At 44.3% G+C, this 25,041-nt stretch overlaps 1 long non-coding RNA gene across 1 annotated transcript in view; it reads left to right on the top strand.

Annotated features, from left to right (window-relative positions):
• The window catches only part of LOC122939642, a 128,802-nt gene that overhangs the window by 103,403 nt on the left and 358 nt on the right, over nt 1–25,041 (top strand). Inside the window, exon 2 of the long non-coding RNA XR_006390131.1 lies at nt 10,112–10,204. This is a non-coding gene — a long non-coding RNA (uncharacterized LOC122939642). The remainder of the gene's footprint in view (nt 1–10,111; nt 10,205–25,041) is intronic.

The raw sequence follows: 25,041 nt of genomic DNA, 5'->3' as shown, positions 1-25,041 counted from the left end.
TTTTAGACTCCATTTCACTACCGGCGCTATCTTCTCAAGACCTCCCCTCTATTAATACTCTTTTACAGAAAAGGAGATAGAAGCAACAATTAAAACCCTTAAAGCACAAAAAGCTCCGGGTCTGGACGGTTTCTCTGGGGATTATTATAAAACCTTTAGAGTGGAGCTGACACCTTTACTCGTCCATCTTTTTAACACCTTTCTCCTCCCCAATAAAATCCCCCCAAAAATGTTGAGTGCCATCATTACTAGTGATGAGCAGCATAGGCAATATTCGAATTCGCTATATTTTGTGAATTTTTGGCAGAATTTTCGCCATAAATTTGCAAATTTGAGAATTCGTGATCTCCAGTCATTATTTTCTTGATTGCGAAAATCGGCAATGTTATATATTTGCAAACAAAATTTGAGATTAGAATATTCGCAATCATCACTAAGGGGTAGGCAACTTTCCTATTGGTTGCTAGGGAAGTTGCTAAGTGGCGATATTCGCGATAGATTAGAATATTCACAATCAACTAATATATAGCACTATATTATAAATATTCGCAAATTCTCGAAGTGGCGATATTCGCGATTAAAATTCACGATTCGAATATTCGCGCTCAACACTAATCATTGCTACTATTCCTAAACCGGGGAAAACCCAAGATGTTTCCTCTAACTTCCGCCCCATCTCATTGCTAAACAATGACATTACATTATTTTCTAAACTAATAGCTTTGAGGATCACACCCCTATTTCCACAATTGATATCCCCAGATCAGGTAGGTTGTATTCCGGGACGTCAGTGCAGAGATGGGACTAGGAGGATGATAGACTAAATTCAGAAATCAGAGACTGCAGGTGCACCGACGATATCTATCTCACTTGATGCTGAAAAGACATGTGATAGAATGCATTGGGGATTCTATACTAACAGCCATAATGGAACCCCTTGCAGCAAAAATATCTGCAGACCCAGCGGTTGTCGGCATCTCATTTGGAAAAATAACTTATAAGTTAGGTCTCTACGCAGATGATGTTATATTATTCCTCACAAAACCAGAAACGTCCATTCTTGCTGTTACTAGGGTATTGGATGAATATGCTAAAGCTTCAATGTACAAATAAAACATTGCTAAGTCACATATACTTCCCCTCTCTATTCCAGAACCCCTAAAAAAAATCTGCTTGATAAATTCCCGTTTCAGTGGGCACCAGAAAATATATGTTATTTAGGTATTCATTTACCATCCCACCTCAAAGATTTCAACTTTACCTCTTTACGAGAGGAACTCTTAGTGGACTATACTAAATATTCTCAGACTTTTATGTCTTGGATAGCGAGAATAAATACTGTCAAAATGCTTATATTGCCTAAAATACTCTATAAATTTATATGTATCCCACTTATTATCCCTGCCAAGACACTTCACTTCCTACAGGCAGATCTCCTCAAATTTATTTGGGGAGATAAATCTCCTAGGGTGGAACGTTGCACACTCTACCCATGTCTTCATGATGGAGGCCTGGGTGTCTCAGATATTACTATTATACTATAAAGATTACTATTATACTATAAAGATAATCTCATAGATCAAACTAGGGAATGGTGGTCCCCCTCTTTGAATCATAAGTGGCTAGAGGTGGAGTCTACTTTTGCAACTAAAAACTCACTTAAAGGAATACTAGCTGCTCACTCCCTGGCGACGGTTCCTGAGCCCCCCCCCCCCCCCCCCCATACCCTCTTGACCATGCGGGCGGCAATATGGACCTGACGCCATCATATTAGGAGTATAGATCTATTCTCTCCTGCTATCTCAGAAATCCCTATGACGGCCATTACTTATCTCATTCTGGATCTTGACATCAATGTTTGGGAAGAGGTGGGTTTATTATACCTAAACCAGATACTGGAGAACTCCAACATTAAAACATTTGAGGCCTTACACCATCCTCATCAGCTACCTAATTTGTGTTTCTACCAATACTTGCAGATCAGGCACCTGTTACATAACATCAGGCTCCCTCCTGTCCAATCACCTGAGGCCTCCCCAATTAACAGGCTTTTCAACACTCCAAGACCTGCAGGAAAAGCCCTCTCCATTGCGTACCAAGCCCTAGGTCCACACCTAGATGGCAAGTCAGGCTTTATGATGAAATGGAAGAAGGAACTGGGATGTGAATGGACCATTTATGAATGGCGAGATGCACATCCTCTTATGCTTCCCATGCTCCACATATAGTCTTGTGAAACATACATCACACAGCTACTTATATCCAAAAAAACTAATGAAAAGTGTTTGGAGAGAGTTAGATGGGTGGTTCTGGCATATCGCGATTACTGGTGCTGTTTTTTAATTGTACTACAAAGCACTTTACTATGTATACTATTTTCTCATGGATCACATTGTCCTATTGACTGGTAACACTATTGATTGTTTATTATCGCTTTATTATAGATTGTACAAACTACAAGAATGCTGAATTCTTTCATTTGTATTCCATGTAATGTTTGCAGAGCATCTCATTGATTGTTGTACTGATTTGTACCAAAAAAAAAGAAGAAAAATGTGAAAGTTGAAAAAAAAACCTTCAAAGTCATCCTGGAACAGTAAATCGGTGGCGAGGTTTGTTCCTCAGACAGAGGCACTCAGCATCGGCCTGAGAAAATTATAAATGGGAAATCCAGTGCCAGAATAAATAAAGCATAATTTTTAATGGTGAATTAAAACCTTCATAGTGCTCCAGCTGACGTGTTTTGCATGTACTGAGCTTATGCATGGCTTGGTGAAAAAGTGAAAGTAAAAAGTTTAAAAACATGAGGCATCCAATGAAACAAGTGACTGCTGACATGTGACTTGACACACATCTTTCACCTGTAAGGTAGGAGTATATCTGCACAAAGCACATTTTTTCAGTTGGTCTTTATAAAAAATATGGAATCCTTTTTTGGGTACATAGCTGAGATGCTGTAGTAGCAGCCTCTGGATTTTCTGTCTTTCCTGTCATCTGGGGAGCTGACATGCTCCTTATCTCTGCTCTTTGACCTTATAGACACTCATTACAGCTCTATTATTCTTACTGATAAGAATGTGGTTTAAATAAGTGTTTATGACCTCAGTAGTTTAGAGATAAGGGTTATTAGATGACTGACACAAAGTGAAAGTGAAAGTACCAGTCAGACAGTTAGAAAAACAGTTAACCCTTTGTGACAGAACAGCTCAATATTTTTAATAAAGGCCAATTGAAAATAAGATTTTTCGTTAAAAATGAGTAAAATGCAATCATAATCAAAAATTGCCTCCAATGGTGTACATAGCATTTAATATATGTAAACGAGCCTCTAGGTGTAATTGGGGCATTGCTGTTACACCTAGAGGTTCCACTTTCTCTGCAACTCCTGCTCCCTCTCCACTGTGATTGACATGGCCAGGCAAGATGATGTTTACATTGCCTGGCCCAAGCAATCAAAGTGTGAGCAGCAGTTGCAGAGAGACCTGAATCTCTAGGTGTAATGGCGATGCCCCCATTGCTCCTAGAGGCTTATTTGCACTTTTGTAATGTAAGCATATAGAAAGGAGATTGGAGGGCACTCAGAATATCAGTAAATCAAGAAAAGTTTTACTACGTTATATAACTATATTTATTTTCTTAAAAATCTATATGAAAAATCACCCTATTATAGTTGCTAGAAACTGATGAGTAAATGTATATAAATAAACCAAAAACAAAAGTTGATATAATACAAACTATGGTGTAATACAGTAGACTACGGTTTCAGTATGGTTGTTCCTTATTAGAGAGACTCACATGTAGGTCCCTGTGTCAATAATCCATGTGGATATCAGTGCTCTGTCTCCTATATATAGGATATAATTCTGTGTACAAATGGTGCTGAGCACTGTCTCCACCTAGGACATCGACAGACACTGATAAAACTGAAGAAATGAATATAATAAAAGGAACAATAATATTAAAGGATAATAAATAATAAAAATATATGAACCGTGGCAAAAAGAGATATCAGTTCAGTATCCCTTCAAAAGTCCAATAGATTCAGGATCCTTTTTAAAACACAATGCAATGGTCCGCTTTGCTGGAAAAGTCAGTGATCCTTTATTTTCCACAGATCGGTAAACAAGCCCCTTATCTGTTTTGTCAATACAGTCTTTGTTACTGCATTGTTAAGGGCTTAAATGTGGTATCCGGACTTCACTTGCGGTTACCTTGTATGTTCCCGCAGTCAGCTTATAGAAAATGCTGTTTTGTTATAATGGTCAGTTTACAAGCAATGTCGTAATAAGACAGTATATCTCTGTATCTAATTGATTGCCACAAGGGCTATAATACTCTGCGCTGGACTTGGAGAGATGATGCCGGCTCATAGATGTCTCACAGCTGTCCCGAGAAGTTGCACTCCCACGTATGTGAGACTCACAGCCCCCTCCTTTTCTGCGTTATCTGTGAATCAGGGATGATCATTCACTATCATGATAGAGTTGTTATCTTGGTGTATATTAAGATCCGATGACACAGTTTGCGGTATGTCCACAAGTTCGTATACTGTCTTTGATTATACCAAACGCGTTTCGGGACTTACGGTCCCTTCCTCAGTGGTAGACAGTATACCAATAATGATTCCTTTTTATAGTGAGGCTCATATTGCGGGGAGGTAAAACCGCAGAGGAACATAACATATGGAGTGGATTCCAGGGCTATCTTCCTAAACATAATTAGAGTCGGTCATCAAATGGTGGCACACTCCAGCAAGATTATAGAGACACTAAGAGTCTCTCATGCTATAGTAATTCAAGATGTGTGACATTTTAATATTCATAATAAATAAATAAATAATCAACTTACTCCATATATTACATCCAAAACAGTAAAGAGATATATTTATATATACAGTACAGACCAAAAGTTTGGACACTCCTTCTCATTCAAAGAGTTTTCTTTATTTTCATGATTATGAAAATTGTAGATTCACACTGAAGGCATCAAACCTATGAATTGACACATGTGGAATTATAATATTATTCTAGGTTCTTGAAAGTAGCCACCTTTTGCTTTGATTACTGCTTTGCACACTCTAGGCATTCTCTTGATGAGCTTTAAGAGGTAGTCACCTGAAATGGTCTTCCAACAGTCTTGAAGGAGTTTCCAGAGATGCTTAGCACTTGTTGGCTCTTTTGCCTTCACTCGGCGGTCCAGGTCACCTCAAACCATCTCGATTGGGTTCAGGTCCGGTGACTGTGGAGGCCAGGTCATCTGGCGCAGCACCCCATCACTCTCCTTCATGGTCAAATAGCCCTTACACAGTCTGGAGGTGTGTTTGGGGTCATTGTCCTGTTGAAAAATAAATGATGGTCCAACTAAACGCAAACCGGATGGAATAGCATGCCGCTGCAAGATGCTGTGGTAGCCATGCTGGTTCAGTATGCCTTCAATTTTGAATAAATCCCCAACAGTGTCACCAGCAAAGCACCCCCACACCATCACATCTCCTCATCCATGCTTCACGGTGGGAACCAGGCATGTAGAGTCCATCCGTTTACCTTTTCTGCGTCGCACAAAGACACGGTGGTTGGAACCAAAGATCTCAAATTGGACTCATCAGACCAAAGCACATATTTCCACTGGTCTAATGTCCATTCCTTGTGTTCTTTAGCCCAAACAAGTCTCTTCTGCTTGTTGCCTGTCCTTAGCAGTGGTTTCCTAGCAGATATTCTACCATGAAGGCCTGATTCACACAGTCTCCTCTTAACAGTTGTTCTAGAGATGTGTCTGCTGCTACAACTCTGTGTGGCATTGACCTGGTCTCTAATCTGAGCTGTTGTTAACCTGCAATTTCTGCAGCAGAGGTGACTCTTGGTCTTCCTTTCCTGGGGCGGTCCGCATGTGAACCAGTTTCTTTGTAGCGCTTGATGGTTTTTGTGACTGCACTTGGGGACACTTTCAAAGTTTTCCCAATTTTTCAGACTGACTGACCTTCATTTCTTAAAGTAATGATGGCCACTCGTTTTTCTTTACTTAGCTGCTTTTTTCTTGCCATAATACAAATTCTAACAGTCTATTCAGTAGGACTATCAGCTGTGTATCCACCTGACTTCTCCACAACGCAACTGATGGTCCCAAACCCATTTATTAGGCAAGAAATCCCACTTATTAAATCTGACAGGGCACACCTGTGAAGTGAAAACCATTTCAGGTGACTACCTCTTGAAGCTCATCAAGAGAATGCCAGGAGTGTGCAAAGCAGTAATCAAAGCAAAAGGTGGCTACTTTGAAGAACCTAGAATATGACATATTTTCAGTTGTTTCACACTTTTTTTATGTACAGTCGTGGCCAAAAGTTTTGAGAATTACATAAATATTGAAAATTGGAAAAGTTGCTGCTTAAGTTTTTATAATAGCAATTTGCATATACTCCAGAATGTTATGAAGAGTGATCAGATGAATTGCATAGTCCTTCTTTGCCATGAAAATTAACTTAATCCCCAAAAAAACTTTCCACTGCATTTCATTGCTGTCATTAAAGGACTTACTGAGATCATTTCAGTAATCGTCTTGTTAACTCAGGTGAGAATGTTGACGAGCACAAGGCTGGAGATCATTATGTCAGGCTGATTGGGTTACAGTGGCAGACATGACCTGTTAAAAGGAGGGTGATGTTTGAAATCATTGTTCTTCCATTGTTAACCATGGTGACCTGCAAAGAAACGCGTGCAGCCATCATTGCGTTGCATAAAAATGGCTTCACAGGAAAGGATATTGTGGCTACTAAGATTGCACCTCAATCAACAATTTATAGGATCATCAAGAACTTCAAGGAAAGAGGTTCAATTCTTGCTAAGAAGGCTTCAGGGCGTCCAAGAAAGTCCAGCAAGCGCCAGGATTGTCTCCTAAAGAGGATTCAGCTGCGGGATTGGAGTGCCACCAGTGCAGAGCTTGCTCAGGAATGGCAGCAAGCAGGTGTGAGCGCATCTGCACACACAGTGAGGCGAAGACTTTTGGAAGATGGCCTGGTGTCAAGAAGGGTAGCAAAGAAGCCACTTCTCTCCAAAAAACCCATCAGGGACAGATTGATCTTCTGCAGAAAATATGGTGAATGGACTGCTGAGGACTGGGGCAAAGTCATATTCTCCGATGAAGCCTCTTTCCGATTGTTTGGGACATCAGGAAAAAGGCTTGTCCGGAGAAGAAAAGGTGAGCGCTACCATCAGTCCTGTGTCATGCCAACAGTAAAGCATCCTGAGACAATTCATGTGGGGGGTTGCTTCTCATCCAAGGGAGTGGGCTCACTCACAATTTTGCCCATAAAAACAGCCATGAATAAAGAATGGTACCAAAACACCCTCCAACAGCAACTTCATCCAACAATCCAACAACAGTTTGGTGAAGAACAATGCATTTTCCAGCACGATGGAGCACCGTGCCATAAGGCAAAAATGATAACTAAGTGGCTCGGGGACTAAAACGTTGACATTTTGGGTCCATGGCCTGGAAACTCCCCAGATCTTAATCCCATTGAGAACTTGTGGTTAATCCTCAAGAGGCGGGTGGACAAACAAAAACCCACTAATTCTGACAAACTCCAAGAAGTGATTATGAAGGAATGGGTTGCTATCAGTCAGTAATTGGCCCAGAAGTTGATTGAGAGCATGCCCAGTCGAATTGCAGAGGTCCTGAAAAAGAAAGGCCAACACTGCAAATACTGACTCTTTGCATAAATGTCATGTAATTGTCGATAAAAGCCTTTGAAACGTGTGAAGTGCGTGTAATTATATTTCACTACATCACAGAAACAACCAAAACAAAGATCTAAAAGCAGTTTAGCAGCAAACATTGTGAAAACTAATATTTGTGTCATTCTCAAAACTTGTCACGGCTGAGGATGGGGGAAATCCTCAGCCGTGCGATGATGTAAGATGTCCGGTCGCTACTAGGCCAGGACCACAGAATTAGGGAGCTGGTCACCTCCTAATGCGTCCCTAACGCTGACCCTGTCTCCTGTCTGCATGAGCCGACCTTGATGGTAGGAGGGCTCATACGCTGGAACCTTATAGTCCCTACAAGCCCTCAAGTCGGCCCTGAACTAGAGACAGAGTAAGACAACCCACTCCTCCTAGACACGGAGGAGCAGGAGTCTCACTGGCCAAGCAGCATGAAGAAAGGGAACATAAACAGGTCTATGGATAAGACAGGTGAACCCACACAGTTCCACACCTACCTGTCTCAGCCTCGCTGACTGGATCTCTGTGCTGGCATGCTGAAGATCACCACGCATCCACACACAGGGACCCAGATCCATAGCTGCACTAAAACACAAGGAAAAATGGGACATCAACAACACATCAAAGGAAATAAACTTATGACCGGAAGGGTGGCCCTTACAAGAAGGATGGAATCCACAGGAGGCTGCCTCAGCCAAGCATGACTGAAAGCAACCTACTGAGCTGTGCTCCAGACACAGGCTTTATAGGGCAAAGTGGCCACACCCACCGGTCAACCACACCCAGTGACACAACACACACACTGGGAAGGAAGTTAACCCTTCCAGCACACAGAAGGGAAAATACACATACAGGGGAAGTGACCAACCTGATCACCCTGTGGCTGTTGCCGCTGGCAACGACATGGGTGGCAGCCGTCCTGGGAGACAGCCCGAAGATCAAGACACTGCCACCACATGTACATAATACCAAACGTTGCCACGGGCAGCCACAGTGAAAGGACGATGACCGTGCGCACCAAACAACAACAAGTGCACACCAGACATACAAACAAAGTGCATCCACACACGCACACAACTCCCCGGGAACCGCACACATAGCTGTTGTCCGCGGCAACCGCACTGAGGCCAACTACAATATGCCTCAGCTGCGGTAGAAACAACAACCACAACCGCGGGCAACTGTATGCGGCTCCCAAGGAGTCACGACCATAACCGTGGCCGTGACAAAACTTTTGGCCACGACTGTATATAATTCCACATGTGTTAATTCATAGTTTTGATGCCTTCAGTGTGAATCTACAATTTTCATAGTCATGAAAATAAAGAAAACTCTTTGAATAAGAAGGTGTGTCCAAACCTTTGGTCTGTACTGTATATGAGGAATATTAAATATTAAATAGTATATGGACTACATCACAATAAACAGGTGAATTTGAAACTGGATACTGCTATGGGACTTAATTATGTCCCTGATTTCCTTATTTGTATATTACAAAATGATTTATACTAGATAAAAGAGGAGGTTTATCATACTGTAAAGAATTAATTATACGATGACCATACAATTGATTAGTATAAAAATTACACTCCCCTATGTCCTAAAAAAAAATAGAATTAATAATAATAATCACAGTAGATTGAGAGATGGGGGCCGATGTGAAAGAAGTCGGGACGCTGGTAAAAAGCCTGGCCCCAACCTCCCATCCCCCACCGGCGCCCACCCCATTGAGTAAAATATACATTACAAAAAACTAAATAATTCCACATTGAGGCCAGTGGGGGCTAATGTATCCCTCCTCGCCATGGTCTTCTATTTTTCTCTAGCGCCGCAAACTTTAGTGTACTAGGGTCTTGATTATGGAATAGTTTGTAATGTTGTGAGTGATTTTCAAACCCTTTTTTGATATTGTTTGGCTATACGTTTTTTCAATGTTCTTTTCGTACGTCCAAAGTACTGCTTTCTACATGGGCATTCCAAAATATAAGTCACTTCAGTTGTATTGCATTACAAACTATCACACCTGTGAAATTTGAATTGGCCCCTAATGTTGTTCTCTTCCTTATAGATGGTGCAACCGATAGGCCCAGATTCGGTGCCCTAGTGTATGTTATAAGGGGTTTAGGGGTCAGTAGAGGACCTGCAACCTTGTCCTTCAATAGGTGATGCTAATGTTTATTTATAATCCTTTCTATTATTTTATATTGTGCATGAAATGGAAGTATAATTCTTAAATCACTATCTTGTGTGATAACCTTTTCTTTAGTTTTGAAGAACTTGTTGAGTGACGTCTCCACTAGCTTTTCTGGGTATTCTTTAGTTGCAAACTGTTCTTTTAACTGTATGGCCTCCTTCTCAAATTGCTCATTTAATGTACAATTTTTCTTTAGTCTTCTGAACTGACTGGTTGGGATGTTGATCAACCATCTTGGGAGGTGACAACTAGAATACAAGATGTAGCTGTTCTTCATCACCCGCTTATGGTAAGTATTCCAAACTAATTTCTGATCTGTAATCGTAATATTTAAGTCCAGAAACTCAATATGGGACTTACTAATGTTTGTGGAGAAACAGAGATTTCTATGATTATTGCGAATTGGTTGTAGAAATTTATTAAAGTTTTCCTCTGTATTTTTCCAGATAAAGATGATATAGTCGAAATATCTCCGCCATAGTACCAGGTCGGCCCCCAGGTGCGGGTGAATAGTTTCCGCTTCCCATTGGGCCATAAACATGTTGGCATAACTGGGGGCGACCCTGGTACCAATGGTAAAAATTACAACAAACCCCCAGGATGCCCAATAATATCAGGAATAGGGTCTATTACTTCAAATCTATCACAATACATCGATAGGTTATTACAACTGGTAGTGAAACAGACTCCATCTTCAAAACTAAAGAAAAGGTTATCACACAAGATAGTGACCTAAGAATTATACTTCCATTTCATGCACAATATAAAATAATAGAAAGGATTATACACTCACCTAAAGAATTATTAGGAACACCATACTAATACAGTGTTGGACCCCCTTTTGCCTTCAGAACTGACTTAATTCTACGTGCCATTGATTCAACAAGGTGCTGATAGCATTCTTTAGAAATGTTGGCCCATATTGATAGGATAGCATCTTGCAGTTGATGGAGATTTGAGGGATGCACATCCAGGGAACGAAGCTCCCGTTCCACCACATCCCAAAGATGCTCTATTGGGTAGAGATCTGGTGACTGTGGGGGCCATTTTAGTACAGTGAACTCATTGTCATGTTCAAGAAACCAATTTGAAATGATTCGAGCTTTGTGACATGGTGCATTATCCTGCTGGAAGTAGCCATCAGAGGATGGGTACATTGTGGTCATGAAGGGATGGACATTGTCAGAAACAATGCTCAGGTAGCCCGTGGCATTTAAACAATGGCCAATTGGCACTGAGGGGCCTAAAGTGTGCCCAGAAAACATCCCCCACACCATTACACCACCACCACCAGCCTGCACAGTGGTAACAAGGCATGATGGATACATGTTCTCATTCTGTTTATGCCAAATTCGGACTCTACTATTTGGTGAGCTCATGCAAATTGTAGCCTCTTTTTCCTATTTGTAGTGGAGATGAGTGGTACCCGGAGGGGTCTTCTGCTGTTGTAGCCCACCTTTCTTTCCCATTCTGACATTCAGTTTGGAGTTCAGGAGATTGTCTTGACCAGGACCACAACCCTACATGCAATGAAGCAACTGCCATCTGATTGGTTGACTAGATAATCGCATTAATGAGAAATAGAACAGGTGTTCCTAATAATTCTTTAGGTGAGTGTAAATAAACATTGACATCACCTATTGAAGGACAAGGTTGCAGGTCCTCTACTGGCCCCTAAACCCCTTATAACATACACTAGGGCACCGAATCTGGGTCTATTGGTTGCACCATCTATAAGGAAAAGAACAACATTAGAAGAGCAATTCAAATTGGCTTTTGTCAAAAGGTTTTCACAGGTGTGGAATCTGCAACAATTGTACAATCACCAATTTCCCGAAAAATTTATAAAATTAAGGATAGTTTGTCATGCAATACGACCGAAGTGATTTATATTTTGGAATGCCCATGTAGAAAGCAGTACATTGGACGTACGTACGAAAAGAACATTGAAAAAGCGTATAGCCAAACATATTAACAATATCAAAAAAGGGTTTGAAAATCACTCGGTCTCACAACATTACAAACTATTCCATAATCAAGACCGTTTGCGGCCCTAGAGAAAATTAGAACACCGTAGTGAGGGGGGAATTCTGTTGCAAAAATGTCCAGAGCAGAGGCAAGAAAGATTTGTGAATTCGATACATTAGGCCCCACTGGCCTTAATGTGGAGATAGAATTATTTGTTTTTTTGTAATGTATGTTTTACTCAATGGGGTGGGTGATGGTCAAGGCCAGGCTGTTTACCAGTGTCCCAACCTCCTCTTCCACATCGGCCCCCATCTCTCAATCTACTGTAATTATTATTATTAATTATATTTAGTTTAGGATATAGGGGAGTATAATTTTTATACTCATCAATTGTATGGTCATCTAATAATTAATTATATACAGTATAATAAACCTCCTCTTTTATCTAGTATAAATCAGTTTGTAATATACAAATAAGGAAATCAGGGACATAAATAAGTCCCATAGCAGTATCCAGTTTCGAATTTACCTCATGTTTATTGTAATGTGGTCCATATACTATTTAATATTTATTATTCATCATTTATCTCTCTATTTTTATTTTGTATCTTATTATTTGTTATTTCTCATTACTTTTAAATATATCTCTTTACTGTTATGGATGTAATATACGGAGTAAGCTGATTATTTATTTATTTATTTGTTTGTTTATTTATTATGAAAAGAATGGTGTGGTATTAAACAGGCAGGACATGCTTAAAGCCATATTCAGTTGTGCATATAGAAACAGGGGAGCAAATCCTGCACTTGTGGCCCGTTGCTAATGGCGATCCCCAGCAAAAATGCATACAGTGGAGGATGCCTGCAGCAGACCACAAGTACTACAATAGACATCCTACACAAGATAGCAATTATGTGTATGTGATAATCTATATAATAATAAAATAATAGCAAAGACAGGTGCACTCTGCGGACTTACTAAACCCTTAAACTGATGATAAAATTGATAGATTATCCGATACATCCTACTAGGAGGACATGTCTGAACCCGAGCACCGCGCCAAGGTTTCTCAAGTAGCTTGGGTCCTAACACTCATCTACCTGAGCCATATGAGCAATACAAGGGGCCAGTGGGCGAATTGCAGGAGCGTGAGGTCCAACTCACAGACAACTCACCAGTTACCTCCAGCATGTAACCATGCTAGCAATGGGAGGATAGAGGAGTCTGCGAGTCCCACTCAAGACTGGCTGATATGGCCTAGGCCTTGCAGTTGCACCTAAATGTAGCCTGTGGATGGAAAACAGGCTCATTTAAATTGGAGTTTATACACCTCCAGGTATCTCTATATGCAAAAAAACTGAAAAAAATGGTGTGGTATTAAACAGACAGGAAGTGCTCAAACCCACATGCAGTTGTGCATATATAAACAGGAGAGCAAATCCTGCACTTGTGGCCCGTTTCTAATGGCAATCCCCAGCAAAAATGCATACAGTGGAGGATGCCCGCAGTGGACCAAAACTACCACAATAGACCCCCTACAGAAGATAGCAATTATGTGGATGTGATAATCAATATAACAATAAAATAATAGGAAAGACAGGTGCACTCTGCGGTCTTACTAAACCCTCAAACTGATGATAAAATTTAGAGATTAGCCAACAAATCCTACTAGGAGGACATGTCTGAGCCCGAGCACCGCTCCAAGGTTTCTCAAGTAGCTCGGGTCCTAACACTCACCTACCTGAGCAGTGTGGGCAATACCAGGGGCCAGTGGGGTCCGACTCACAGACAACTCACCAGTTACCTCCAGCATAGAACCATGCTAGCAATGGGAGGAGGGAGGAGTCTGCAAGTCACATGACAATGACATAAATAATATTTATTTCTAATTTATAGCAATAATGTGGAAATAAATACCCTCATGGTCAACTTTCGGCATGAACAGGAGTCACGTTTGCCACTGCAGCAAATAACTGCCGATGGTGACGTGTCCCCCAAGCTTTAAGTGACCCAGTTTAAAAGGTGGAAATCTCCTTCAACGCTAAGTGCCTAGGGCAATATAAAAAAGCTGTATATATGGCCCTGGCTGGCCTTAGCAGATCACAAGCCAGCCACAAGAGATTGTGACAAAAAGGCATAGACACTAAAGAGCAGTAGAAAGGACACTGAACACGGCAGTGCTTCACTTGCTATAACCATGCCACTGCATTGCATTTCTAAATAGAATAGCCTTTATAGAAAAGGGACATTTCATATCAGTTTGGTGTTTATTCTACTGCAAAGAAATATATTTCATCTCCATCATTTTGTATAGTGCTGCACAATAGCACATGAACTGTGTATCTATAGCATCTGTGCAGCTGCATTTATAAACAGACTGACCCCACTAGAAACTGGTGCAAGTGCTGACTGAGCTCTACGCAATGGAAAATGGCAGAAAACAGGTTCATTTCTAACCTCTGAAGAAAGAAGTTAGATCATGTACCAGTTCTATAGAGTCTAGAACCAGTGATGGGGAACCTTTTGGTGACCAAGTGTCCAAACTACAACCCACTTATTAATCGCAAAGTGGCAACATGGCAATTTACCTGAATGCCAATACAGTGTATCATCCATGTTCTTTATCATTTACCTATAATAGCCTGCCTGCATTCAATGCGTTACCTGTGCTATTCATAGTGCCCCCTGCGCTGATGAATGGCAGGAAAGCTCTAAGGCTTATTGGAACACCTGAGTAGGGTTGAGCGAACTGTAAAGTTCGGGTTCGTACCGAACTTTAGGATTTTTGGACCCCGGACCCGAACCCGAACATTTCAGTAAAAGTTTGGGTTAGGTGTTCGGCGTTTTCTTGGTGCTTTTTGAAAGGCTGCAGAGCAGCCAATCAACAAGCGGTTAATTGTCTGACCTTAGAAGCCATCACAGCCATGCTTACTAATGGCATGGCTGTGATTGGCCAGTGCAGCATGTGACCCAGCCTCTATTTAAGCTGGAGTCAAGTAGCGCTGCACATCACTCTGCTGTGCTTAGTGTAGGGAGAGGATGCTGCTGGTGATTTCAGGGAAAGAATAGGAGAGACTCTTTGCTCAAAATCAGAATCTAACTCAGCGATCTACATACATTGTGTTTTGTGGGTGCAGGGCACAATTTTTTTATCCTGCCCCGAGCCCAGTGACCAAAAAATAATTACTTTAATAAGTCAGTTAGGTGGGCGGCGGCCATTTTATGCAAGCTCAGTGACCCAGCATTGCATCTGAGCTTTTGGGACATTAAGAATCACAATTTTTTTGGGCAATATACAACATCTGGATTAGTCAGTGTGCAATTTAAGCTAGAAATACACCCATCATTTTCTGGGGATTTAAAAACACACTTTTTTGCCAAAAAACTGTATTTTCCTGATCAGCAAGTGTTAAATTCAAGTTTAATATATACGGCTTTCATATACTGTTACAAAAAACAACAACACTTTTTTGGCAATATACAACATCTGGATTAGTCAGTGTGCAATTTAAGCTAGAAATACACCCATCATTTTCTGGGGTTTTAAAAACACACTTTTTTTGCCAAAACACACTATTTTCAGGTCTTGCAGCATGAGCACATGTAAAATTACAGGCTTATATACTGCTGTCTGTCAAACTGAGTTGTTAAACAAACACTCGTTTGGGCAAAAAAAAATTGTTGGCAGCCTTTGTCATTGTGAGATAAACCCTTAATACATTTGGGTTACATTCAGAGATTTGAAATACTGCCATTTGGTGCACCAATATTTAATTCAGGCCTACACTGGTTCAAGTCGTGTGAGATACACTCTTTACATACAGGGGTTTGATTCAGGCATTTGAAATACAGCCATTTTGGGCAAAGAAATCTATAATTCAGGCCTACAGTGGGTCAGGCCGTGTGAGATACACGCTGTATATACAGGGCTTACATTCTTTCATTAATAAAACACCCTTTTTGGGGCAAAATACACAATATTTCAGGCCTTGCAGCATAAGCACGTTTGAAATTCCTGGGTTAGATACTGCTGCCATATTGAGTTATTAAACAAACACCTGTTTGGGAAAAAAAAAGTTTATTTGGCAGCCTTACTGCATATGTCATTATGAGATAAACCCTTAATACATTTGGGTTAGATTCAGAGATTTGAAATACCGCCATTTGGTGCACCAATATTTAATTCAGGCCTACAGTGGTTCAGGCCGTGTGAGATACACCCTATACATACAGGGGTTACATTCAGGCATTTGAAATGCAGCCATTTTGGGCAAATAAATCTTTAATTCAGGCCTACAGTGGTTCAGGCCGTGTGAGATTCAACCTTTACATACAGGGGTTTGATGCATGCACTTGAAATACAGCCATTTTGGGCAAAGAAAGCTTTAATTCAGGCCCACAGTGGTGCAGGCCATGTGAGATACACCCTATACATACAGGGGTTTTATTCAGGCATTTGAAATACAGCGATTTTGGGCAAAGAAATCTTTAATACAGGCCTACAGTGGTTCAGGCCGTGTGAGATACACCCTTTACATATAGGGGTTTGATTCAGGCATTTGAAATACAGCCATTTTGGGCAAAGAAATCTTTAATTCAGGCCTACAGCGGGTCAGGCCGTGTGAGATACACCCTTTACATACAGGGGTTTGATTCAGGCATTGGAAATACGCCATTTTGGGCAAATAAATCTTTAATTCAGGCCTACAGTGGGTCAGGCCGTGTGAGATACACCCTTTACATACAGGGGTTTAAGTCAGGCATTTGAAATACAGCCATTTTGGGAAAAGAAATCTTTAACCCCTTAAGGACTCAGCCCTATTTCACCTTAGGGACCAGGCCATTTTTTTGCAAATCTGACCAGTGTCACTTTAAGTGCTGATAACTTTAAAACGCTTTGACTTATCCAGACCATTCTGAGATTGTTTTTTCGTCACATATTGTACTTCATGACACTGGTAAAATGAAGTTAAAAAAAATCATTTATATTTGTAAAAGAATACCAAATTTACCAAAAACGTATAAAAAATGGCAAATTTCTAAGTTTCAATTTCTCTACTTCTATAATACATAGTAGTACCTCCAAAAATAGTTATTACTTTACATTCCCTATATATATACTTCATGTTTGAATCATTTGGGGAATGATATTTAATTTTTGGGGGATGTTACAAGGCTTAGAAGTTTAGAAGCAAATCTTGAAATTTCTCAGAAATTTTCAAAAACCCAATTTTTAGGGACCAGTACAGGTCTGAAGTCACTTTGCAAGGCTTACATAATAGAAACTGAAGAGAAATCTGACTCCATCTTGTCTTCTCTTACATGTACAGAATTGTTATAATATCTCACCCACGCACTTCACATCCCCCCCGGGCTCGTCCGGGATAGAGAAGGCCATCCTCTTGTCCGGTAAGAGAGACATCCCTTTTGTCCACTGCCGGGTCCGAGGGCACTGGCCACATTTCTACTTGTGAGGTTTTTTTTATATATCCGGGATACATTGTTAGGCCTTAAAAATAGACTCCGGGAGTTTATAATAAGTACTTGGAGTACTTTCATGAATAACGCCGGCACTTGGAGTGCCACGCACGGCATAGAGTCTCAGGGAGATCTATCCGTAAGTTGGTTTGTGTCAGGGACACACCATAGGATCTCCGGGAGATCTATTTACTTTATCTAACTGTCGACAGAGAGATTTTTTTAGTACCAGGGGTACATATAAGAGAACAGTCACAGGGAGACTGACCTACATTGGTTTGACGCATACCTATATTTAGAGTATAAGATACATAGAGTGTTAAGATTCATTTGTTTGTGTGAGAGCTATTGTTCTGGTGGTAAGTGTAAGAACATATCTCACTGTGTCATGGTCTTACCTCCTTGCTGTTCCCTTCGTTTGACATGTGCTGGCGGCCATCTTGGTTTCTGGGTTTTCTTGTAGCCTCCCACCCTGCGGCTCCTCCTTCCCACTGGGAGGAGCTGGATGCCTAGCTCATATATATAGGTCTGTGGCTTCAGTTCCTTGCTTGGTCCTCCTGTGTTCACATGCTTCCAAGACTGCTGCTGCTTCTGGTTCCTGATCCTGGCCTCGTCTGACTACCCCGTTGGTTTCTGATTCCGGCTTCGTCTGACTACCCCGTTGGTTCCTGATTCCGGCTTCGTCTGACTACCCCGTTGGTTCCTGATTCCGGCTTCGTCTGACTACCCCGTTGGTTCCTGTTCCTGGCTTCGTCTGACTACCCTTCTGGTTCCTGACCTCTGTCTCCGCAAGACCCTGCTTCGGTTTAGCCATCCGTTCGGACTTTGCTACGGCTTGCTCTTCAATAAAACCTTCTTATTTTCCACTTATCTCTTGTTGTACGTCTAGTTCATGGTTCCATGACATTAGGACCAAGCCATGAATTCTGACGGTACAGGGCCACCCTCGCTACCTACGCTGGTTGCCAGACTTGATCAGCAGGATCACCTGTTGGGTCGGTTCGCTGTGGCGTTGCAAACCCTGCTTGAACGCACGGCTCATTTAGCTTCCGTTGCCGATGGGTCGGTTGTCGCTCCTGGGCCCGCTCCTACTGCCGCTCCGGTTGTTGCGCCAGAGTCTACCCTGACACCTGTTGCTGCGCCTGTGGTGTTTCAGGGTATGACCGGTTCTGCCCCCCTTCCACAGCGCTTTGGGGGAGAGCCAACTCAGTGCCGAGGTTTCCTTAACCAGGTGGGCATTTACTTCGAGTTGCTGCCACATGCCTTTCCTACTGAGAGATCAAGGGTGGGCTTCTTGATCTCGCTGCTCTCGGACAAGGCCTTGGCCTGGGCCAGCCCTTTATGGGAGAACAACAATCCGGTGGTTGCCGAGTTTTCCGGTTTTGTTGCTTCTCTTCGGAAGGTATTCGATGTGCCGGCTCGTGCTGCCTCTGCTGCGAAGCTCCTTATGTCCATCAGACAGGGTTCACGATCCGTAGCTGAATACGCCATCGAGTTTCGTACCCTGGCAGCAGAGGTGGGCTGGAATAATGAGGCTCTGGTCGCTGCTTTCTCTCATGGTCTCTCGGATGCCTTGAAGGATGAGGTTGCAGCTAAGGACCTACCAGTGGAGCTCGAGTCTCTTATTTCTTTCCTGATTTTGATTGACACCAGACTCAGGGAGAGACCTTCCTTTAAGGAGAGCCTGCGGAGGTCTCCTAACAGATTGGCGCCTACGTTTGCTGTCCCACCCGTGCCTCCCTCTCCTCCCACGCCTCCTGGGGATGACTTGTCTGGGGGTGAACCCATGCAGCGGGGGTTTGCTCGCCTGTCTGAGGGGGAGAGGGTACTCCGGAGACGCGAGGGCCGATGCATGTACTGTGGTCTCGGTGGGCATTTTCGGTTGGCATGTCCGAACCGTCCGGGAGAACGCTCGCACCTGAGGTCCTGTCGGGGGCAGATCTTGGGTGGAGTCTCCTCGTCCCCGGTTTCCCGTGTTGACAAACCACTGATCACGGTTGTCCTCTCCTGGGTCGGGGGCTCGGTGACGACCCAGGCGTTGGTGGACTCTGGTGCTGGTGGTTTGTTCATTGATAGAGTGTTCGTTGCCGCCAATTCCATTCCTCTGCAGCCTCGAGGTTCCCCACTGGCTCTTGAGGCGATAGACGGCAGACCCCTTCTGCCGCCACACGTGACTCATGAGACCCTTCCAGTGGGGATGGCCATTGGTGCCGTTCACAGAGAGTCGGTCTGTCTCCAGGTTATTTCGTCTCCACACTACTCGGTGGTCTTGGGGTACCCCTGGCTCCAGAAGCATAATCCGACTTTCGATTGGAGATCGGTCGAGATCCTCTCGTGGTCACCGCAGTGTGGGGCTAGTTGCATCCATGGGCCTGTCAAGTTGCTGTGTACTTCCTCGGACTCTCTGTTGCCTCCTGAATACGAAGAGTACCGGGATGTATTCGATAAGGTGCGCGCGGTTGCCCTACCTCCGCACCGCCCATACGATTGTGCCATAGAGTTACAATCCGGTGCCGTTCCTCCTCGTGGCAAAGTCTATCCACTGTCGGTAGCGGAGAATGAGGCCATGGAGGAGTACGTGAGGGAGGCGCTTTCACGCGGACACATTCGCAAATCCTCGTCCCCGGCAGGGGCTGGATTTTTCTTTGTGAAAAAGAAGGGCGGCGAGTTGAGGCCTTGCATCGATTACAGGGGTCTCAATCGCATCACGATCAAGAACGCTTACCCTATACCCTTGATTTCCGAGCTGTTCGATCGCCTCAAAGGGGCCACGGTCTTTACCAAACTCGACCTGAGGGCGGCATATAACCTGGTAAGGATCAAGGCGGGCGATGAGTGGAAGACCGCGTTTAACACCAGGACCGGTCATTATGAATCCTTGGTTATGCCCTTTGGGTTGTGCAATGCGCCCGCAGTCTTCCAGGAATTCATCAACGATGTTTTCCGTGACCTGTTGCAGCAGTGTGTGGTGGTCTATTTGGATGACATCTTGGTATATTCTGCATCCATGGAGGCCCACATTCTGGATGTCAGACGAGTGTTGCAACGCTTACGAGAGAACAAGCTGTTCGGTAAGCTTGAGAAATGCGAATTTCACCGATCCCAGGTAACCTTCTTAGGTTACATCATTTCCGCTGAGGGGTTCTCCATGGATCCTGAGAAGGTTTCGGCTGTCTTACAGTGGCCCCAGCCCAGTGGGCTTCGTGCCCTGCAGCGCTTTTTGGGCTTCGCCAATTATTATCGGAAGTTCATCAGGGACTTTTCCATGCTAGCCAAGCCTCTCACGGATCTGACCAGGAAGGGCAGTAATCCTCAGGTCTGGCCGCTCGAGGCCATCCGAGCTTTTGAGGCTCTAAAGTCCGCCTTTGTGTCGGCTCCGATTCTGTCGCATCCCAACCCTGGGTTGCCTTTTGTCCTCGAGGTGGACGCGTCTGAGACGGGAGTAGGCGCCCTCCTGTCTCAGCGTCGAACACCAGAGGGTCCTCTGCTTCCTTGTGGGTTTTACTCCCGGAAACTGTCTTCCGCGGAGTGCAACTATCAGATTGGTGACAGGGAGTTATTGGCCATCGTGCAGGCCCTTAAAGAATGGAGGCACTTGCTCGAGGGCTCGGTGGTTCCGGTTCTCATCCTGACGGACCACAAGAATCTGACCTACCTCTCTGAGGCCAAGAGATTGACACCACGTCAGGCCAGATGGGCTCTGTTCTTGTCACGTTTTAATTACGTGGTCTCCTACCTACCCGGCTCCAAGAACATCAGAGCGGATGCCTTATCACGGCAGTACTCCGAGCTGTCCGGGGAGGAGTCGATTCCGACTACGGTCATACCCCCGAATCAGATCCTGGCCGCTATTCGCACCAGCCTGACTTCTCCTCTGGGTGAGCAGATTTTGGCGGCTCAATCTGGTGCTCCCTCTGGGAGACCCAACGGCAGATGTTTGGTGCCTGAGGAGTTGCGCACTCGGTTGTTGCGAACCTACCATAACTCCAAGGCCGCGGGGCACCCTGGAAAGAATCAGCTGTCCTGGGCGGTTTCACGTCTGTTCTGGTGGCCTTCTCTACGTTCCGACATCGCCGCATATGTAGCGGCATGCTCCGTTTGTGCCCAGAGTAAGTCCCCTCGGCACCTTCCGTTGGGCCTTTTGCAACCCATAGCCACCGGGGAGCGTCCATGGTCACACCTGGGGATGGATTTCATTGTGGACCTCCCTGCATCCCGAGGCCATACGGTCATTCTCATGATTGTGGATCGGTTTTCCAAAATGTGCCACTGTGTTCCTCTCAAGAAGTTACCCTCTGCACAAGAGTTGGCCTCGATTTTTGCCAGGGAGGTCTTCCGGTTGCACGGTTTGCCCAAGGAGATTGTGTCGGATCGGGGGAGTCAGTTTGTGTCCAGGTTCTGGCGCGCCTTTTGCTCCCAGTTGGGGATTCATCTCTCTTTCTCCTCGGCCTACCACCCTCAGTCCAATGGGGCCGCAGAACGATCCAATCAGGCCTTGGAGCAATTCCTTCGTTGCTATGTCTCCGATCACCAAGACAATTGGGTTGACCTCCTGCCTTGGGCTGAGTTTGCCAGGAACACGGCGGTGAACTCTTCCTCTGGGACGTCTCCCTTCATGGCCAATTATGGGTTCCAACCTGCCGTGTTACCGGAGGTATTCTCTCCCCAGGATATTCCGGCTGTGGAGGATCACCTTTCCGTCCTACGTGCTTCTTGGGTACAGATCCAGAGGTCCCTTGAGGTCTCTGCGCAGCGCCAGAAACTCCAGGCTGATCGCAGACGAGCGCCCGCTCCTTCCTACCAGGTCGGAGACCGCGTATGGTTGTCCACCCGCAACCTCAACCTTCGAGTGCCCACTCCCAAGCTGGCGCCTCGCTTTGTTGGTCCCTTCCGAGTGCTTCGCAGGGTAAACCCGGTAGCCTATGCCCTTGCGCTTCCTCCTGGCATGCGGATCTCCAACGTGTTTCATGTCTCCCTGTTGAAGCCACTGGTGTGTAATCGTTTCACTTCCTCGATTCCTCGGCCTCGTCCGGTCCAAGTGGGCAATCGTGAGGAGTATGAGGTGAGCAATATCCTGGACTCACGCCTGGTCCGCGGCCGGGTGCAGTTTTTGGTCCATTGGCGTGGTTATGGTCCAGAGGAGCGTTCCTGGGTTCCCTCCGCAGATGTCCATGCTCCTGTCTTGCTCCGAGCCTTCCACGCACGCTTCCCTCAGAAACCGTTCCGTACTCCGCGGAGGAGGGGCCCTTGAGGGGGAGGTACTGTCATGGTCTTACCTCCTTGCTGTTCCCTTCGTTTGACATGTGCTGGCGGCCATCTTGGTTTCTGGGTTTTCTTGTAGCCTCCCACCCTGCGGCTCCTCCTTCCCACTGGGAGGAGCTGGATGCCTAGCTCATATATATAGGTCTGTGGCTTCAGTTCCTTGCTTGGTCCTCCTGTGTTCACATGCTTCCAAGACTGCTGCTGCTTCTGGTTCCTGATCCTGGCCTCGTCTGACTACCCCGTTGGTTTCTGATTCCGGCTTCGTCTGACTACCCAGTTGGTTCCTGATTCTGGCTTCGTCTGACTACCCCGTTGGTTCCTGATTCCGGCTTCGTCTGACTACCCCGTTGGTTCCTGTTCCTGGCTTCGTCTGACTACCCTTCTGGTTCCTGACCTCTGTCTCCGCAAGACCCTGCTTCGGTTTAGCCATCCGTTCGGACTTTGCTACGGCTTGCTCTTCAATAAAACCTTCTTATTTTCCACTTATCTCTTGTTGTACGTCTAGTTCATGGTTCCATGACACACTGTAATATCATCACTCTCATTTGATGAATTTTCTTACTGTGGGTGGAGGAAAATCTAAGTGTGAGTTTCCCCCTCCCAACCAGGGACTGCAGGCTGCAAATAGTGACAGCCTAGTTCTCCTTCCCAATCTCATGTTGATTGTAAAGCAGAATGTTTTCTCATGGACCTCAGATAAAATACAAGTCTTTGAGAAACATTTATATGAGAAGGAGGCAGCAGGATGCTTTGAGATCAGGAAGATACAGACCCCCACACATGGTTAGAACAGTTCAGGAGACAACACGTGAGTAAACAGAGACAGCCGAGACATTTCTCAGTTGCTGTCAGCCATTTACTGCAGATGCTGCCTGTTTCAGCGTGATAGACTTGAAAAATGCTTTCTTCTCTATCCCGGTTGACATTGAGGAGGCCAATGTAACAGATGGTTTATCTTTGTTGAAATGTTGTCTGAATGTGGAAGCAAGGTGTCACGCAAGAAAATGCAATAGTGTAAAAAGCATGTTGAATACTTGGGCTTTGTTCTCACAAAGGGAGAAAGGAGAATCAGCACAGAAAGAGTCCAGTCTGTTGTGGGCCTGGTCACCCCGGACACCAAGAAAGAAATGTTATCTTTCCTTGGTATGATAAACTACTGCAGACAATAGATTCCTGATTGCTCCTACTATGACAATGTATTGAGACAAGCCACTCTGGCAGACATGCCAGATCTCATCAGGTGGTCTGAGGAAATGTTTAATGCATTTGATTATTTGAAATGTTCTTTAATGACAAGTCCAGGTTTGGGCCTCCCTGACTACAAACTCACATTCCACGTATATACTCGACAAAATTGTAAAACCATGGCAGGTGTGCTGACACAGTATCACGGAGGCAAGTTACGTCCTTGTGCCTTTTTCTCAAAGGTGGTTCTGGCATCCGTCCAAGGAATGCCGGCCTGTCTGAGATCTCTTGCAGCCTCTGCTATGATGGTTGAGCTTGCAACGCCACTCACAATGGGACATGAGACTATCCTGTACACCACACATGATGTAGTAGGCCTTCTCAAAGGCATACACACACAGCACATGTCCGCACAAAGACTATCTGTATATGAGATTCTACTCCTCAGCAATCCCTCCCTCCAAATCAAATACGCAACACACACCTCAGGTCCAGCACCTATCTTGAATACCCTATTAGGACTTAAAGGACCTGAGGATCACTTGACAGAGGCACATGATTGTATACATGCCATACAACATGACACACATTATGTCCTGGAAGCCAGACCCATCACATACCAATCTGCACAAGCAGCAGAATTAATTGCACTCACGAGAGCATGCATACTACATGAAGGCAAGCCAGCCACTATTTACATTGACAGCAGGTACGCACATGAAGTGGTCTGGGACCACAAGGTCATTTGGCAAAGGAGACTATTCATTGCAGCTGTTGGTAAGCACATCTCACATTCACAACTTGTCATACAACTTTTAGAAGCCATAAGATTGCCCTCGCAGACTGCAACTGTCCACTGCAGGGCGCATACTGGTGGTAAAGATCATGTGTCCCAAGGCAATGCCCTGGCAGACGTGGAGGCCAAGAAGGCTGCACTGATGGCCCCGACCACATTGCAAATAGTGAACGTAGTACCTCCTTCACTTGAGTTAACTCAGATGTTTGTGGATCTCCAGTCCTCAGCTACTGACGATGAAATGGCCGATTGGTGTTATCCAATCTTGCAGAAGAATCCTAGGACAGGATTAATCTGCAAAGAGGGGGAACCATGCATACCACAGCACAGCTCCCCTCTGTTCATTGCACATTTTCATGGAGTAGGACACAACAGCATTCAAACATGCTGCTAGCACAGAATTTCTATATTACAGGCATTAAACAGTTAGTGTCAG

The sequence above is a fragment of the Bufo gargarizans genome, chromosome 5, assembly GCF_014858855.1.
Source record: "Bufo gargarizans isolate SCDJY-AF-19 chromosome 5, ASM1485885v1, whole genome shotgun sequence".
Classification (NCBI taxonomy): domain Eukaryota; kingdom Metazoa; phylum Chordata; class Amphibia; order Anura; family Bufonidae; genus Bufo; species Bufo gargarizans.
Note: the sequence above shows the minus strand (reverse complement) of the source record. Positions and strands in the feature narration are given on the sequence as shown.